Below are 18,716 nucleotides of genomic sequence, written 5' to 3'. Positions count from 1 at the left end.
TTATTACTTTGATAATTAAGAGAAAATTATGCAAACTTTTAAGAAGGCTTTTGAAAAAGAGAAAAACTCCAAACTCCCAGCTGCCAGCACTGTCTAAGGTCCCGTAGAGTCCTATTCTAACATTGTATAAGCCATTTATCAAAGACACATACAAATAAAAGAGTATCACCCTTTTGGAGTGCAATTTGGCAACGTGCATCACAAGCCATAAAAATGGCCATATCCTGTGACCTAGTAATCCCACTTCTGGGAATCTGTCCAAAGGAAATAATCCGAAGGCGGTGAAAGGCTCTATGCATCAAGATGCTCATCGCAGCATTATTTATAACAACTAAAAATTGGAAGCAAAATAAAGACCTAACAGTATGGGACTTGCTAAGTAAATTAGGCAGCATTCATTCAATGGAACACTCTGCAGCCGTTAAAAATTATAATACCAAAATGATACGGCAATGTGGAAACATGTGCGTGCTAAGTGAGGGAGGCAGATGCAAAGTTTTACACACGTCATGATTATAACTGTGCAAAAATTCTTTGGGTAATACAGATGTTCTGAGACTGAAAAGTGAGGGGAGAACTGACAGGACCCAGGGTGGGCTGGGGGAGAGAGAAAGGGGGATTTACAGATGCCTCTCAGGTTTGTGGGATGAGCAGCTGGGTGGATGAGAGTCCCGTTTCCTGGGAGTCACGGTGGTAGAGGAGGAGCAGATGGGGTGGGGAGGTCAGTAGTCCCCGATATATTAGGTCAGAGATGTCTGGGAGAATCCAAATGGATGGATCTGAAGCTCAGGAAAGAGGCGCTGGCCTGGGTGGAAATTTAGGAGCCATCAGTTTGTCCATTGGGCTTAAATCCCTGTGTGTGGAAGACCTCAGGCAGGGAGGAGTTGGGACAGTGGGTCTCATCCATGGATGCTGTTAGTGTCCCCTGGATCGCTCCAGGCAAGTAAGTCAGAATCTCTGGGGTTGGGTTGGCACCAGCATTTATTCGAAGCTCCTAGGTAATTTAACTGGTGGGAGCGGTTGGGTTAAATGAAAGAGCAGTGGCTGGGTTTGAACCTGGAGCTCTTCATGGCTGAGACTAAGGAGGGGAAGAGCCTTGGGAGGTGACTGAGAAGTTGTGGCCAAGGGACGAGGAGGAGGGAGTGGTCCTCTGCACCAAGTGCCGTCCAGAGGGCAAGCATGAGGAAGCCTTGGCCTCTGGATTTTGCAGTGTGGATGGGCCCTTCCAGCTCTGGGATTCCTGAATCGAGAACAGCAGCGATGGGCCCCGAAGTGCCCAGCACAGCACCTTCCATACAGGCTGCAGGCTGTAAGCGTCCATTCTGTTGCACTGAACAAAACACTTGTTGGTCAGCAGCTCTCCTCAAAGTAAACATTTTCCATACCCTGAATTCTGGCATATGGTCTGCAAGATTTCTGAGCTGCTTCTGGGTGGAAGAGGTCATGTAGAAAATGCAATTTGGATATGGAAACATGGAAAGGACAGGGCTGTTTTGATAGCTCATGGGTCCAGCAGGGCAGAATATTTGAAACTGGGACAGGCACAGAAAAATCTGGAGCATAACTGAGCAGAGTTACATCTCCCCTCATGTCTCCAGTTAGCCTCTGAGGGCTCCAGATAGAGGGTAAGTTTCTTGAGCACAGAGGGCTGGGCATGGAAGGCATTGTTAGCATCCCCTGGAGCTGCTGGCGGGGGCCAGGTACTTTGTAAGTGCTCAGTACCTCCTGCATTAGCTGTGGATTGATTTGGAGCCGTGGAAGGGGTCTCCCAAGCTGGAAAGAAGCTGCCTGCGAAACCCCCAGTCTCCGCTGGCTTTCTCCCTGGCTCACCAGGGTGGAGACATGTGTCCAGCTTTTGGAGAAGGTGGAGGGGTTACTGGGGCCTCATGGATTCTGTGGGTCAGACATTCAGACAGGGCACACAGGCTTAGCTTGTCTCTGTTCTACAACGTCTGGGGTCTGGGCCAGCTGGGACTGGGGCCGGGAGCATCTACATATGACGTCTTGGTGTGGCTTGGGCTTCCTCCTGGCATGGCAGCATCAGAGTAGCCAGATTTCTTACATGACGACTCAGGGAGCCAGTGTTCCCGCAAACGAGACAGAAGATGCATGACCTCTTCTGACCCACTCAGAGTCGCACAGTGTCACTTCCATGCCCAGATTCAAGGGGAGAGGCCTTGGAACCTCCCTCGGAGTGCTTTTCAGAAAGAACTCTGGTTCTCACTTCTAGCCCCTCTCTAAGGTAGTGGGTGTCCGGGAACAGATGCCATCCCACGTTCATGTCCCCGGGTTTCCCAGACCCCAGGTCTTTATCACTTTTCAGTCAAAACCAGATGCCCTCAGGCATAGCACCTCATGAAGTGGGGGCTTGGGAGTGAGGGATCCCGTGTGCCCAGCTGCCGCCCCTGGGCTCAGCTGGGCCTCCTGGCCTACAGCTTTGTCGAGGCTTTGCAGACTGAAATGCTGCCCTTGAGAGAGGACTTACCGTGCTTTTCCTGAGACCCACCTCTGGGCAAGCATTTCCTTTCCCTTGGCCCTAGGCAACCAGAATGAGACCTGGTGGCCTCACCAGGGTCCCTGCAGGCCCAGAGCCGGAAATCAGAGGCTGTCTTCCTCTGACATCGGCTGGGCAGTGCCCGGGTGAAGTGATCAAGGTTGGGCCTCTTGTGGCTGGCTGCCCATAGCCAGACCCAAGGGGTGGTGGTTACGGTTCCCAGGCCTCCTGGGAAAAGAGCCAGCAAGGCAGTTTCTCCCCCCACCCCTCCATGCTCTGGCCCCCGCAGGGCTGCAGCCTTGAGAACAGCTCCCGTGGTCAGGCCAATCCGTGTAGGCTGACCTGCTGGCTGGCTGGGGGCCCAGCTCTCTCCACCTTCGTGTGAGTGTGTGTGTGTGTGTGTGTGTGTTGGGGGTGCATTTCTGTTTTTCAAGGATTTGACTCTTTGTGCAGTGAAGGGCTTTGTTGGAGAATGGTGGGAGAATGGATGTCAGGGACATACTCCCCTCTTCTTCCCGGTTCCTCCTCTCCTAGGGAGTGAGTGCCCCAAGGAACCAGAATTCCTGAATCTTCAGTGGCCGCAGCCTCAAGGCATTGTTCTCTGCCACTTCCTGCCAGACGCCCCAGTGCCCTTTCTCAGGCCCCTCGTAGCTGGACTGATGGGGCTCCAGGAGGGGACTTGGAATTCTTCATTGTCATTTTCTTTGTCATCATCATCTGCCTCCCCTGTGTCCACTATTCCAGCCCTCCATTCACCCATTCAACAAGTATTGGTGACAAGTATTTACCAAAACCCTATAAGTATTTACTAAAACTCTACTCAGTGCCAGGCGCAGAGAGAGAGAATCGAACTCAGACCTGTCCTTGAGGGGCAGCAAAGAGAAAGCTGATGTGCCCTAGCAGCTGTGCCCCGCCAGAAGTGCCCAGGGCCCCAGGGTGTAGGCACAGGGTGCCGGGCAAGCAGAGCAGCGTTCGTGGAGGAGCAGCATTGACCTGGGCCTCCAGGGGTGGCTGGGGTTCCAACCAGCAGGTGGGGCAGGGAGAGGGAGAGGGACTCCTGGTGACAGGAACGGCATGGGCGTGGGGCCTTGTCAGGACCGGGGGCAGCCGCACTGCAAGGGCTTGTTTACTACATCCAGAGAGTTTGTCCTCATCCTCCAGCATTCCCCCTCTCGAGCCTTTTCTGGCAGAGGGAAGAGGATCTGGTGAACTGGGTCACACCAGGGCCTTAGGAATGGTCTTCCCTCCTTCTCCTCTGGGGTCTGCGTTGAAGAGGGCCCTGGCTGTGTGGGCTTTGGACAGGGGCTCAGCTTGTGGCCCATTGCAGCATCTAGGTGTGCGGTAACGAGGGCCTGGACCAGAGCAGGGTCAGTGGAGAGGAAAAGGAAGGAAAGCCTCAGAACTCCAGCCGGGCCTTGCGTCCCACATGGCCTGCCTGACCCAGGAGGTGCTCAGTGGGCGCTTGCTGGGGTGTCTTTGTGGAAGGTTTCCTTGGAGTTCGGGGGGGGGGTGACTGAGGTCTCCATCTTCTCTCTGCAGCTGGCCTCAGGCTCCTTCCTGTGCCAGGCCTGAGCTGTTCTCCTGGCCCTTGCTTCCTTCTCCTGTTCTTTTCCCAGAGAGTCCCATGACTTACCCGGAGGCATAAAAGCTACCGGTGGAAAGATGCTGCTCTGGCTGTGCAGGGGTGAGCCGGGGTCAGCCAGTGAGGACATGGGACTGGAGAGCTGCTTCTCACCACAAACCCATGTGGATGCGCCTTCTGGGCCCCGTCACTAGCTATGATGGCAGACAGGATGGAATGGGGTGGGGGAGGGCCAAGAGGTCTCCTTCAGTCCGCTGGCTTGACCTGGAACCAGCATGAATCATCCAGATTGGCCAGCTAGCCCATCCCCAGGGGCCCTGAAATTGTGCAACCAGCCTCTCCCCTCCACCCCCCAGTTCTCTTGGTAGAAACCTGGCCACAGACTCAGGCACAGAGAGAAAATGGATGTGGTAATAATTCCATTTGTTATTCAGAATTAACTGGGTGAATATTTCTTCAGCACCTCGTAGGAGGTGGGCATTGAAGGTCTGTGAGAAATGGGCCCTGTCCTCAGGGAGCCTGTCGTCCTCTGGCACCAGCTCCAGCAGTCCTCATTAAACGTGGATGGATGCAGCCTAGAAGCAGAACCAGGACTCCACAGGATGGCGTGGGGTCCCCAGTGCCTGGTTTACAAAGTGAGTGGTGAGCCACCACTCTGCCCTGAAGTCCGGCGTTTTCCTCATGCCCCATGGAGGAAGAGCTGGGGGCTGGCTGACGTCCTGGGTGCACCCCTTCACTACCTAATCTTGATTTAACATCCAAGACCCCTTGCTGCCTGGCCCCACCCATCTTCCCAGGCTTGCCTCCTGCACAGATCTCTAGACCCTCTTGTTCCAGCAACAACAGACTCTTTTCTCTTTCTCGAATGGCCCATGTACTTGACCCTCTCTCCATTCATGTCTCTATGCTGTTTCCTCTACCTGAAATGCCAATGCCATTTCTCCGGTCCCTTGCCCTTGGTTCTGCACTCCCAATCTGGAATCTGAGTCAAGCTGCAGGCGGATTCCCATGCCGGCTTTTCCTCGACTCCTTCCCCATTTCTCTGTTGAGGTCAATCAGGCATTGTTCTGCCTCCTGCTCGGTATTGCAGTTAGTTGTCTAACCCAGGCACTTATAGGATTGTGAGTTCTTTGAAGGCAAAAATGGTGCTTTTTTTCCTAGAGGGAAGATGAGGCATAGTGGGTTAACTTGGCTGAGGCTCTTAACTCAACCACCTACCATTTTGACCTTGGGCAGGCGATCTAACAGGTCTGAGCTTCAGTTTTGTTGTCTGTATAACGGGGGAAAATAATACCTGCCTCCTAGGATTGTCACTAATGGTAGGGTAGCTCGGTGCCTGATGAGTATGGTCTGTAAATGTGTTTCCCTCCTCCCATTCTGCTTTGCAGTTCCTGTGGTCCTAATCTGCGCCTTGCACAGATAATATGTTCATTGTTGGATGAATAAAATGAGTGAGTTGAGCTCAGAAATAAACCTGAGCATATATGGTTAACTGATTTTCTACAAGGGCGCCAAGAATGCACAATGGGGAAAGCATAGTGTGCTCAATAAATTGTGCTAGGGAAACTGGATATCCACGTGCAAAAGAATGAAATTGGACCCTTATCTTACAGCATACACAAAAACAACTCAAAATGGATTAAAGACTTAAATGTAAGACATGAAACCATAAAACTCTGAGAAGAAAACATAGGGGAAAATGCTCCTTAACACTGGTCTGGGTGATAATTTTTTGGATATGACTTCAAAAGCTCAGGCAACAAAAGCAAAAATAAACAAGTGAGACTATATCAAACTAGAAAGTTCTGCACAGCAAAGGAAACCAAGAAAATGAAAAGGCAACCTGTGATTTGGAGAAAATATTTGCAAAGCATATATCCAATAAGGGGTTAATAGTCAAAATATAAAAGGAACTCATACAATGCAATAGCAAAAAAGAAAAATTCCAATTAAAAAATGGGCAAAGTATCTGCTAGACATTTTCCATACAAATGGCCAACAGGCGCATGAAAAGATGCTCACCATCACTAATCATCAGGGAAACGCACATCAAAACCACATGAGATATCACCTCATGCCTGTTGGGATGGCTATCAAAAAGACGAGATAACAAGTGTTGGTGAGGATGTGGAGAAAAAGGAACACTTGTGCGCTGTGGGTGGGAATGTGAATTGGGGCGGCCATATGGAAAACAGTATGGAGATTCCTCAAAAAATTAAAAGTAGAACTACCATATAATCCAGCAATTCCTCTTCTGCATATATATCCAAAGGAAATGAAATCAGTACCTTGAAGAGATATCTGTACCACCATGTTCACTGCAAGATTATTCACAATAGCCAAGGTATGGAAACAACCTAAGTGTCCATTGAAGGATAAAGGGGTAAAGAAAATGTGGTATATAGAGACAATGGAATATTATTCGGCCTTAAAAAAGAGGAGATCCTGCCATTTGCAACAACATAGATGAAACTAGAGATGAAATTATGTTCGGTGAAATGAAGCAGACAGAGAAAGAAAAAAACATGACATCACTTATACTTTAAAAGCTGGATACGTAGAAGCAAAGAGCAGCAGGGCCGTTAGCAGGGACGGGAAGGTGGGGAGATGGGGAGACGTTGGTCAAAGGGGACGAAGTTGCAGCTCCGTAGGATGAGTAGGTCTGGAGGTCTGACGTGCAGCATGATGACGACCCTTAATAATACTGTACTGAAGACGGGAAACTTGCTGAGAGTAGATTTCAGGTGCTCTCACCACACACACACGAGGCGAGGAGCTGGATGTTAACTAGCTTGGCTGTAGTAATCATCTCACTATGTATATGTATATCAAGTCATCATGTTCACCTTAAATATAGACATTATTATTTTAAAAATAAAATAAAAATTTTTAAATGAGTGGCTTGACTGAGTTGCGTCTATTCTGGAATCATCAGATGTCCAAATCGGGAGGGACCTTAAAGATGACTTAGTTTAGGCTTCCATGTTCTATTTCCTGACCCTGAACACTGGAGGGCACGTGATGTACCACAGGTTACCTGAAAAAGTCACGATGCAAACCTCGGTCTCCTGGTCCTAGGCCAAGCTCCCGACCATTCCTGACATGTTGGCTGGCCCCTTGGGGCTGCTGGGCGTGGGCATGACCAGGGGACGGCCTGACGGGGATGAATTCTTTGTGAGAATCCTGCATCTTCATGTCCTTCTGCTCACTGCCTCCCCTTTTTCCTACTGCTACAAATACCCCTAGGGAGAGTGGCACGGCATCCAAAGATGGCCGAGACGCGTCATTTCCCTGGCCCTGCAGGACAGCAGGTGTCAACTCCAGCTCGCTGCTCTCCCTGGAGAAGCTTGTCTCCCACGCCCCAGGTCTCCTCATTTGTTCCCTTTCCTTTAGTGTCACATCCTTCTGCATTTTCCTTCAGGTCCCCTCTCCCGTACATCCGCTCCTACTCTCCCATCCCTTCCTTCCCCCTCCCCGCTGGACCTTTAAGTTCTGTTTGTGGAAACGTGGTCTCAGACTGGATCCTATGTCCACCTCTATAGCTGAGGGTACGTGTATCCCAGGGGCTCATCTCTTGAGGAACTGATGTCATTTCACTTATTAAATTGGCTTATCACCTTGCAGAGAACAATACTCTACCCCCCCATTGCATTTCAGCTTCTGTGAGGCAAGTTTGGGAGGCCAACAGGGCATCTGGCCAGTCCAGAAAGTTCACGTATAGAAACAGAGGATCAGAGTGAAAAATGGACCTTAGGCACCACCCTGTCCCTTGACTCCAACTCACAGAGACAACAACTAACCTCAGAGATGGCAGGTCACAACGTCCACTCCACACCCCGGAAGTGGCCAAGAAAGTAACCCGAGAGGGAGAATAAAAGAAGCACTTTGCACAAAGCTTTATTTGTGTTAGCAAAAGATTGGGAAACATTCCATGTACTGAACAACTACGCTAAGCCAAGTGCGCTTCTTCAGCTCGAGGGCACGCGCCCCGGCCACTGAGTGGGGCTCGTGGCACCGACTCTCCGTGTGGGCGTGCGCATGCTCACCGTGATTTTACTTGCCCATTGTATTCTTTTTTATACGTATTTTTAAAATAGTATCTTTGTCAGATTATAAAATGGTATATGTTCTTTCTGCAAATTTGGAAAATCAGAACAGTGTGAAAATGGAAGTAAACTCTCACCCTTTCTCCACCCTCCTAAGGGACCATCTTTTGCATTTTGTAGCTTTTCCTTTCCCTTGTTGTTTTTCCTAATATGAGTATATCTTACCTTTTGCCTTTAATATTATAACATTGTGTCAGGAGCAGTTCCCCATGCTACTATTTATGCTATATTTCATTGATTATAGTATTTTGCATTTTTGTGATCTCCGAAATTGGAATATACCTTCTTCACTTGATAGCATGTCATTGTTAATTACTACTTGGTTTTCTTTCTTAGAAGAACATAACATAATGCTCAGTCCTACAGTTAATTGAATTTGATTTGATGAAATGTGGTATATGCTTCAGAAGCATGATTTTTAATGCTTGTATGTTAGTCTGTCACTTGAACATAAACATAATTGATTTTATCAGCCTCTTAGTATCGGACATTTAGGTGGGTCTAGCTTTCTACTTTTAAGAAATATCCTGATACGTGAAATGTGTCCACATTGCTCGGTATTTATTGGAGTGAATTCCCAGGAATAGGTATAATGAGACAAAGTGAATGAGGGTCTTAAAGGCGCTTGATGCAGACACGTGGTGTTTGTTGACAAGGACCAAAAGTGATGTCGAGGAATGAAGTTGGGATTACACTTACAAGTTTTTATTATCTCTGAAGTTCTTTGTGCGTAGACTTTGAAATGATGATCATAAAGACAGATCAGCAGTGAGTAACTCCATTATTTACCAGGTTGTGTGTGTGTGTGACAGAGAGAGAGAACGGGAGAGACTGAGAAATGCCCAGCCCTGCAGGGGAACCCTCAGGTACTGGAATGGAAGATGTAGGAGTGAGCGCTCTGAGGTCTGGGTGGGCAGGAGAGCTGCTGGGGGAGGAAAGGTTGTTTGGTAAGATCTTGCATACCCCTAAGTTCCTGGGAGCAGGGCTGTTCCAGCAGTTGGAGCACAAAGTCTAGAAAGAGCATGGAACTGGCTGGGGTGGGAGACCTGGGTTCAAGCCTTGGCCTGCTGCTAACTTGCTCTCTGACTGACCTTGAACACATAACTTCCCCTCCTCACACCTCAGTTTTCTCCTCTCTAAATGAGGTAGTGGGATTAGATGATCTTTAGGATTCTTCCAGCTCTGCAGATCTATGGCTTGGGAGTTTCCACCATTTCATGAGAGACAGATGGCAGTGGCTGGTTTATAACTGATCCTAGCCCTCCTCCTCTTGGTTTTTTGGGACCTGGGCCCGTTTGCTCCCTGAGGCCTAGAAGAACTTTCTTGGCATCCCTTGCCCAGGTGGAACATCAGAGCCATCAACTGTCCCTGGGATTGCACAGGGATGGCCAGGTTAAGCATGACATGGGACTCCCTTCCCTAGCTTCACCAAAACTCCTGATGACCCTTCAGAGAAGCCGCCTACTTTCTCCTCTTCCCCAGGAGTTCCAGAAGGGGCAGGTGATAGAAGCCTTTAGTCTTAGCTTGTGTATTTTATCTTAACTGGCCTCTCAAAATCAGAGGTCAGATCCCTTCCCCGGGCCCTCCCCAGGGTCATGAAAGAGTGAGAAATGGGAGTTAGAAACAGTGCTTCAGTTAGGACATGGTTTGGGCTGCTCTACAAAAGACCCAAAGTGGCATAAACAAAACTGAAGTTTATTTTTCTCTCACATCAGTCTAGATGTAAGTGTTGAGGCTGTTAAGGTGGCTGTTCTTTTCAAAGTGGTCAGCGGCCCAGGTTCCTTCTCTCTTGTTGCTCTGTCATCTAAAATGGCTCACCCCCATGTCTGCATTTCTGCCTGCTAGATAAGGGAAGAGAGAGGATGGCTCCCACTTCCTTTACAGAGGATGGCCTGGAGCTGCCTCATGATACTTTTGTTCACATCCTATTGGCCAGAAGTTCATCACGTGACCACACACTCAGTTGCAAAGGTAGCTGGGAAATGTAGTTTTTTTCCCTGCTAAAAATTGAGACTGTCACTATGAGAATAGGAGGACAGAATCTGGGGGACGTGAGCAACCTCTGCAAAAAAACAGATCTTAAAGCTCAGAATTTCAGAGCTCCAAACAGCTGCATGATGGCAGTGGCAGCTTATTAAAATGGCTTACCAAATTGAGATTTATCAAAATAGACTGATCCTTTCTCTTCACAACCCTCACATGCCTTCCCTCCTTTCTCTCTCTGTGGCAAGTCTTGAAGAACCAGTCTTCAGTCCTCTGATGGATGGCAAGGCTCTCCCTGAAAGGTTGAGAACAGATTCAGAATTGCAAGCCCTTCCTTGGATTTAAGAGCCAATAAAGCACAATTCAGTAGATTTTATTTTATTATATACCAAAAACTGCTTACAGATAGCCTCCTGTATCAAACAAGGGTTATCAAACCATGGTATTTGTAAACCAAAATTAGTATACCCTTGGAGTTTGTTGGGCCCTTGAAATCAGTATTCTGTGAAGGTGGCCGGTGCCCTAGCAGTCCTTGGCAAAGCTCCTACTGTGTGCACCTGTATAGACAGCTGGAACTCCCAAAATTCTCAGGAAGGACATTTTGCCCTCATTGTCATCTTGAGTTGGCTCCAATGTCCAATTGCTGCTATTCCTGCTTTTTAATTATAAATTGCTGTGAGTTTAGCTCCATGATTATTGATTTAGTTTGTTGTGGGTTGTTTAGTGAACCACCAGCGTGTGGTACTTATTTGAGTGTTTGAAACCTATAATTTCTCATTAACCACTGTGTCTTAAAGTGTCACCTGTGGACCACCTGCGTTGGAATCTCTTAGGTGCTTGTCAAAATGCAGATTCCTTGGCTCTCACCCTGAATCTGTGCGAGTGGGCCCTAGGACAAGCTGTGCCCGCAAGAGCCTCTGAACACGCCTTTGGTGTGTTTGCATGATGAGTCAAAATGAATCTCTCCAACTCTTATTGCTAAAGCAGCTGTACATGCAATTCCCCAGTTCTGCTTATGTTGAGATGGGTTGCATGTGGATTTGTCTACCTAAATATTCTGCAAGAGAAAGGGTGCTATTTTAGCACATAAAATTGTGCATAGCCTCTTTTAGGAAGTGTGTTGGAGGTGATTCATAATGCCTCTCTCTTATTCTGTTATCTCCATGTTGTTTTCCCACTGACATGTAGGTGAGGGGCCTCTGGGCCAGCCAAGATCAAGGAGCCCAGGACCCCAAGGAGCATACTAGATCCTGATGGGTGGCATCACCTGCTGGGAAAACTCTTTTAAAAAAGTCACACGGGGCCCGAGACAAGGAGGGGCCTTGGATGGCTCTCTCTGGCTTGCACGGGGGAAACAGCTAAGCCTGTGAGTCGAGGATGTGGCTGGAGGGTGCACTGGAAAGTGGCTGGGAGGGTTTCAGGACACACGCGCACACACCCTCCCCAGGGCTTTCTGGGGACTGCCTTCCTCTCCACCCTGCAGAGTGCACTGGGGGAGGGGCCAGTTCCAGGGCCCCAGCAGGCCCTTTATCCACTGCCCTCAGCTCTGACTGGAGCGCATTGTGTCCTGGCTGTGCCCCTCACAGCCTCTTAGTGACGGGCTTGTTGTCCAAGATGGGCCCGAGGCTGGTCCGGGCCTGCGCCCATGTATTATGCATCAGCAGCTCAGACAAAGCTTCTGTGTGTGGGAGCCGGGTTGGGTAGGGGCTTGACCCCCCACAGAGTTCTGTTTACCAGGCACTGGATGCCCAGAAGCTGGGATGGGGGGGTTGCTGCATACAGGAGATGGGTTTTGCAGTGGGGCCTCTGAGAGGAGACAGGTGAGGCGTCATGGGTGCTGCTGCAGGCCTTCCTGGCTGAAGAGGGAGTGATGGCTAACTTCAAGCTCAGGGCAACCAGTGACACCGTCCCTCCACTTCCCAGGGCTCCCAGGCCTGCTCGGAATGCACTGTTTGGTCATTCACAGATGCTCTCTGGCCAGCTCTGGCCCCAAACAGCCAGGAATTCCCTGACGCACCTGTGGTGTGGCCTGAGACACTCAGGAGACAGGACTAATGTGGACCTTCCTACTCAGAGTGGACAGAGAATCAGCCACTCCCCCTGGACTGGGGGCCTTAGGAAGGGTGCAGGCGGGTCTTGCTCTTCTCTCTCTTCCCTAATTGGGGGCCTGGTGCAGGGCAGCCACACAGTAGATGTTTGTGGAATGAGGAAGGGTTTTTGAGCGTTTGCGATGGGTTCGTTCCTGAGCCAGGGGCTGGGGCTCAGGCTCAGAGAAGCAGAAGGAAGACGGGCAGCCCTCCCTCCTTGATGCTTACTGCCTGTGGAAGACATCAACTTCGCCGGGGGTGGCGGGGAACGGCTGCCGTTTATAGAGCCCCTCCTGCAGGCCAGACCTGCTGGGAGGTTGACCCACAGGACTCACTCCCCTCTCCCAGCAGCCCTGTCCAGGGAGCCCTTCTCTCCACCCTGTGCCGGAAGAGCCCTGTGTCCACCACCCTCAGCTCTGCCTGGAGCGCACGGTGTCCTGCCTCAGACTGGTGAAGCTCAGGTTGATTAAGCGTTGCATCCTGGCTTAGGGCGCTCGAGGAGTGATTCTACGGTTGTGCTTTGGTCGTGAAAAGTATACTGATGGGTAAAACTGGGCTGCTGTTGAGGACGTGACTAATCAGACTTCTCTTGGGAGCCTGTTCTAAATAAGACGCATGCCTCTTCTCTACCTCCCCAGATTCTGATAGACGTTTGTCAGAGGGAGGAGGGTTAAGAATCTTGGGCAGGATGCATGTAGCTGGAAAAAGCTCTCTGGTTGTCCTAGTTCCTTCTCAGACAGGTATTTAGCCTTATTTTTGGTCTTATTTATAGATTTCAGAGTTTTACTGTGACTCCAATGGAAAGGCAAAGCTTTGCTCAAGGTCACCCAGCCTCCACCAGGGTCTCTGGCCGCCTGGCCTGCTGGCCTGTCTGGCATGCCACACTCCCTTAAAAGCGGGCGGCTGCCCTGGATCCAGGTTCACACCACCTGCTGGCTGGCGTGGGCAATTGTGCGAGTCTTCCAGGCCGTGCGAATGATTCTAACAGGCCACAAGTGCGGCCGTGTCAGCACGCGGGCTGCAACACGTGTGGGGAATCCCACGTTCCAGTCATCGGTGAGGTCACCATGGGCCAGGGGCTGGCCCTACCCGGGGGCCTGCGATCTATGTCTTGCCTCCTGGGCACTCGCGGTCTCCCGGGAAAGATAGGCAGGCGTACCAGGAGTGATTACGTAGTGTGCTGAAGTGCATTTGGTTCCAGAACCAAACTCATACAGGCCGACGAATTCCAACTGCATGGGCCTGACAAAGCTTTCAGAATCGGGATTTTTGAAAGGTGGATATGAGGAAGGCAAGTCTGAGAGGAGAGTGCCCTGTGTGTGTGTGTGTGTGTGCATGCGTGTATATGTGTAGAAGTGTGTGCTTATGTGTGTGCATGCTCATTCTCAGCAAACTGTGATCCCAGGTGACAGGTGACTGGTCCATCCCATTGATGGACAAGAGGGCTAAAAGAGGTAAAGAAAAGGTCCCAGTCATGAAGGATTTTGAGAGCTGGGCTAGGAGTTTGGACTTGTAGGGACATTGAAGGTGTTAGAGCAGAAGAGGATATGGTCAGAAGTGTTTTGTTTTTACTTGGAAGAAATCTCTGAGGATGAAAATAAAGGGTTTCAAGGGAGAGAGAAGGGAGGGAACTAACGTTTGCACACACCTACCAGGTGCTTAACTGACCTGGTCTCGTTTAATCCTCCTGAGAACCTGAAGTAGAGAGCAGGAACAGTGGTTACCAAATGAGGAGCCAGGGCTCTGAGGGGTAGGAATAGGGCCCAGGGGTTGTTGGGACTGAGTTACAGCCGTCTGTCTGTCTCCAGGCCGGTGCTTTCCAATGACATCAGCTCCCTCGGTTCTACAAAGCAGGACAGGGTGCTATCCTGGCACAGGTGGCCCTGGGGGACTGGCAGCTGGGGATGGGCAGGAACCTAGAGGCAGCGCAGGAGGAGACAGGCATGTCGGCCACTGTGGCCTCTAGCTCTGCAGATCCTGGAGCTGGACATGACATCACCTCTCACTCTGGGAAGGGACCTTCTGGGTTTTTCTAAGCATTTTCTGTTTAATGTATCATTTATTGTGTCTTCACTCTTGGTCTAGGAACCAAGAGACTTGGTTCTAGTCCCAGCTCTGCCACTAACCAGCTGTGTGACCTTGAGCAAGTCACTTGCCCTCACTGGGCCCCCACGTCCCCACCTATGAAATGAAGAGTAACATGTCTACATGTCTGTGAGTATATATGCGTGTATGTGTGTGAGTGTGCATGCATGTATGTGTGTGTAAGTGTGTGCTTGTGTCTGTTCCTTCTCAGCAAACTCTGGGCCTTTCTTCACCATGGTCTCTTCCGTGGGGTGGGAGACGAAGGTAGAGTCTTGGGAGTTGGGTAAGTGGGGACTAACCATATTGTTCTTTTCCACCCACACTCAACAACCTTGATTTTGGAATCCCCACTGGATGGCTGCCACCCTGCTGAGTGGGTCTTGTCATTGCGTGGGGTCCTCAGAAGTTGTGGCTGGACATGGGTGTTTGTACCTGAATCTTGGGCACCTGGAATGCCCTAGTAAACACACTCTCTGGTCCTAGATTTTCAGTTCACTTCACTAAGTGTTTTTTGAGTGCCTACTATGTGCAAGGCTCTGTTGCTAAGTGCTAGAGACACAGTGGCGGACCTGACTTGATCTGTGCCCTCCAGGAACCCACAGTTAATACTGTGGCTTTCAGACATATTTTGGCTGCAACTCCTAATAAGCAAATCATTTTATGTTGTGACCAAGCACATTCACAAATATATATTACGTATACAAAACCAAATCAAAAGTCATACCATGCACTGTGGTATTTTGTAGTCTTTTCTACTCTGTCTCTTTTTTTTAAGTGCTGGCAGCAGCCTACCACTTGGATTTCATCACCTCCTAGTAGGAGGTGACCCTCCAGGGTGAGAAACACCGGTTGAGTGTTGCATAGATTGCATAGATTGTATTGCACATAAATTATGTGCTGTGGGAAAAGAGAGCAAGGAATGGGTTCTTTTGATTGGGAGATCAGGGAAGGCCCCCTGTTCAAGTGGCACTTGAACTAGGTCTGGATGATCAGGATTTCAGTCAACAGAGAAAGGGAGGAGGAGCCAGGCTGAAGCATTGACACGAGCACAGGCCAGGAGAGATGAGAATGCGCTGCGGAAGAGCTCCCATTGATGCGCCTGGCAGGGGAGCAGCACTGCTCCTGGGTTGCCACATTCAGGTCTCATAATAATCCTAGGAGACAAGAACTTTTTATGTCTTCATGTTACAGATGAGCAAACTGAGACTCAGAGAAGTTTTGTAACTTGCCCAAGGTCACATGGCTACTACGTGGTAGAGCCAAGATTTGAACTCAGGCAGTTCCACTGAGATCTAAATATGAGGTACCAAGAGATGTGACCCTAAAGATATTTTGGGGCTAGTTCATAGAGATGCATGAATGCAAGCCTGAAATTTTTAATTTCATTTGGGAAGTAAAAGGAAAACATTATATATTTTTGTATATGATCAAAATTTTATTTTGGGGGAAGATCACGGTGGCATCAGCATAGGAGATGGGTTTTAGGAGAGGCAGGGACACCTGTCAGGAGACAAGAGCAGCATCTTTCTGCCCAGATCAGCAGCCCCAGAGACCCATTACGTTATATTTATCTTAGGGATGTAGTTGAGGACTTTGTTCATGTATCAAATGCTGATGAGAACGAATCATGTTTTCCCTTTTTACTTTGGCTGCTAGGGAGCTCAGAGCTCCAATCTGTGGTACTCTTCCAGGGAGCATTTGAGAGTTCCAGTAAGGCTTTTATGCCTCATTTTGTCTTGCCTCATTTCTCCTACCCTCACTTTCCTTTAATCTGAATTTCATCACCCACTTAATTTTTCATCTTGCTGTAATATATACATTTTGGTACAATGCCTTAGAGCAAGTTTTAAATTAAATACAGGTAAAACACACTGAAGTAATTGGAGAGCATTTTTTCACAGACAAGATTGGAAGCTCCTGGAGAGTGAGGATTGTCTTACCATCTCCTGGGGCTCTGTCCCCGGGCTGGGTGCCAGATGAGTGCATCGTGTGAGTGTAAACCTTGGGCTGTTGGAGCTGGAAAGAGCCTGAAGGGTCTTCTCTCTTTCTCTCTGTTTCTCAAAGAATGGATGTGGATCAGCAGTGGCACACAGAATGGTTTCAGGGGGCCTGGAGGATTACGGTTTGGTTTAATCATCACGTATTTATTTGATGTGTATTAGAAAAAAAATGTAGCTAACACATCAAACCGGTTGTGTCGTGGTTAAAATTGCTTAGAATGAGGCTCAAGCAGATATTTAAATTTTAAAAAGAGTCCATTTAAACAAAATTTTAAGATAAATGTGGTTCAGGTGATTTGTAGCGATGGCAGCGTGTTGGCAGTGGTACACAGAGTATGGAGTTTGGAAAACACTGACCCGGTTCAACCCCTCAGCTGTCAAATGACAAAACTGAGGCCCAGAAAGCACCTTGTCCGTGCGGCTCGGAGGTGATTTTAAGCCACAGGAATGAAGAGAGCCCTCCTCTTCCAACCTCATCTGGCCCCGCCTCTTGCTTTTGAATGATTTTTATATTTCCAAGGCGCCTTCTGCCTTTTACTCACCTGTTCCCTTTTACTCCAGCCCTATAAGGCAGGCAGAGCTGGGGTTGCTGTTTCTCCTGTCTTGTGGATGAACGAACTGAGGCCCAGAGTCGGATGGGCCTGCCATCACCCAGCCAGCGGTGGCGGGACCAGGGTTAGAGCATTTCCAGTCCTTCCCACTGTGTGTGTTGGGCAGGGCCGAGCAAGGAGCCGGTGTCTGTGATGAAATCAGAGAGAGTCTGCTGGCCGGGCTCCGCCTGGGAGCTGCGTGAACAATGCATCGCTGACTCCACACCAGTCCACTTCCAGGAAGTTACTGCTTTCTGAAGGAGCCGCAGATGTTCTCCTCGCCGGCTTGCTAATGGGCTTGTCACTCGGCTCCGTGTGGACGGATGATGTCAGCGGTGAACGTTCCCAAGTATGTGACCCCCCACAAACTCTGCCAGCGCCGTGTATGGGGACCTTCCTGGGCATCAGGAATGAAATCACAGCATTCGTCGGGCATCTTTGGGTGCCCAGCCCTGTGCTCACAGATGGACTCTCACATTGAGTGAGACACTGCCTTGGCCCCAAGGGACTCAGTCTGGCGAGGGAGGCAGACACATAAACAACTAGTCAGAGGACAACGCAGTAAATGCTGGAATGGAGGAATGGACCACATGTTATGGAGGGAGCACGAGTTCTCCCTTGCAAGGATCAGAGAGGCTTCACGGAGCAGGAGACATCTGAGCTGTACTTGTGCTGTTGAGTAGGATTTGCTGGGAGAAGAGGAGAGGCGTTCCTGACAAGGGACTGGCTGAGCAAAGGCCCAGAGGTAACCAGGAAGGGTCCACTTTGGCTGGGATGTAGGGTTTAGGCAGGAGGTAGGAAAAACGAGCTACAAAGGTGGGTTGGAACCACTTGCAAGCTGGGGTCCATGTGCTGCTCACGCCCAAGCAGGAGTCCACAGTTGGCTGGGGTTCCATCCTTGCATGAACCTGGAGACCAGCGCACATGCACCCAAGGGGAGATTGTGCCTTTTGCTTCACGACTCTGCCTTGCCCATGGAGCTGGTCGCCCAGGTGGCTCCACCATCCCTCAAGGTTGGGCTGATGGCTGGGCTGGACGCCGCCTTGTGAGACCCAGCTGGGCTCGCTTTGTCTGCTTGTCGGTTTGTGTTAGGGAGGCAGTGTGGCCCAAGAGGGCAGGCTCTAGAGTGAGACAGAGCTGGGTTCAAAGCCCAGCTCTGCTGCCACCAGCCATGTGACCTTGGGCAGTCATTTCACCTTCTGACCTTGGTTTTCCACCTTTAAGATGTGGATAATGAGCCCCTCCTCTTAGGAGTGAGAATTAAATGAGATCAAGTTGGAGGAGGGGTTGGCCCAAAGCCTGGTTTGTAGCAAGTGCTCAGTGCATTAGCTGCCACTGTTGTTAGTGATGATGGTGGCAGCTGCTCAGTGAGTGGCTGTGTATGCAAAGTGGGGTAAGTGTGCCTGGCCATGAGCATGTTTTTGAGACCAGCTGTCTGGGTGGAGTATGTGCCCGCAGTGTGAGGATGCGAGAGGGTTGGTTTTACATTCCCTTGAGCGTGAGGTGACCAGACTTGACTGAGGGCTGCTGGTGGCTGGAAGGAGTTGAGATGGGAGGGGTGAGCCTGTCATTCACCCTGAGCTGGAAAGGACTCTGGAGGCATCGTCTAGTTCAGCCTGAGCGTGATGTGTAAGACCATCTCTGACGCCTGTGCCAAGTGACCTTCCAGTTTCTTTGATTGCCTCCAGTGATGGGGAACTTGCTATTTCCCAACACAATCCATTCTGTCGTTGGACATCACCGATTACTCATTGGAAACAAGAGCAGCTCACCTCAATGGAATATCTTC

The 18,716-nt window shown here is 49.8% G+C and overlaps 1 protein-coding gene across 9 annotated transcripts in view; it reads left to right on the top strand.

Moving 5' to 3' along the window:
• The window catches only part of CORO2B (coronin 2B), a 137,973-nt gene that overhangs the window by 25,199 nt on the left and 94,058 nt on the right, over positions 1 to 18,716 (top strand). The window contains exon 1 of one of the 9 annotated variants that reach the window (XM_070622517.1): positions 16,840 to 17,672. The exons of the other annotated variants lie outside the window; for them this stretch is intronic. The gene's annotated coding sequence lies outside the window, so the exon portion shown is untranslated. Of the gene's footprint in view, positions 1 to 16,839; positions 17,673 to 18,716 lie in introns of those variants that run through there. 9 annotated transcript variants of the gene reach the window in all.

The sequence above is a fragment of the Equus przewalskii genome, chromosome 1, assembly GCF_037783145.1.
Source record: "Equus przewalskii isolate Varuska chromosome 1, EquPr2, whole genome shotgun sequence".
Taxonomy (NCBI): domain Eukaryota; kingdom Metazoa; phylum Chordata; class Mammalia; order Perissodactyla; family Equidae; genus Equus; species Equus przewalskii.
The sequence above is the reverse complement of the archived record's forward strand: the minus strand, read 5'-3'. Positions and strand labels throughout refer to the sequence as shown.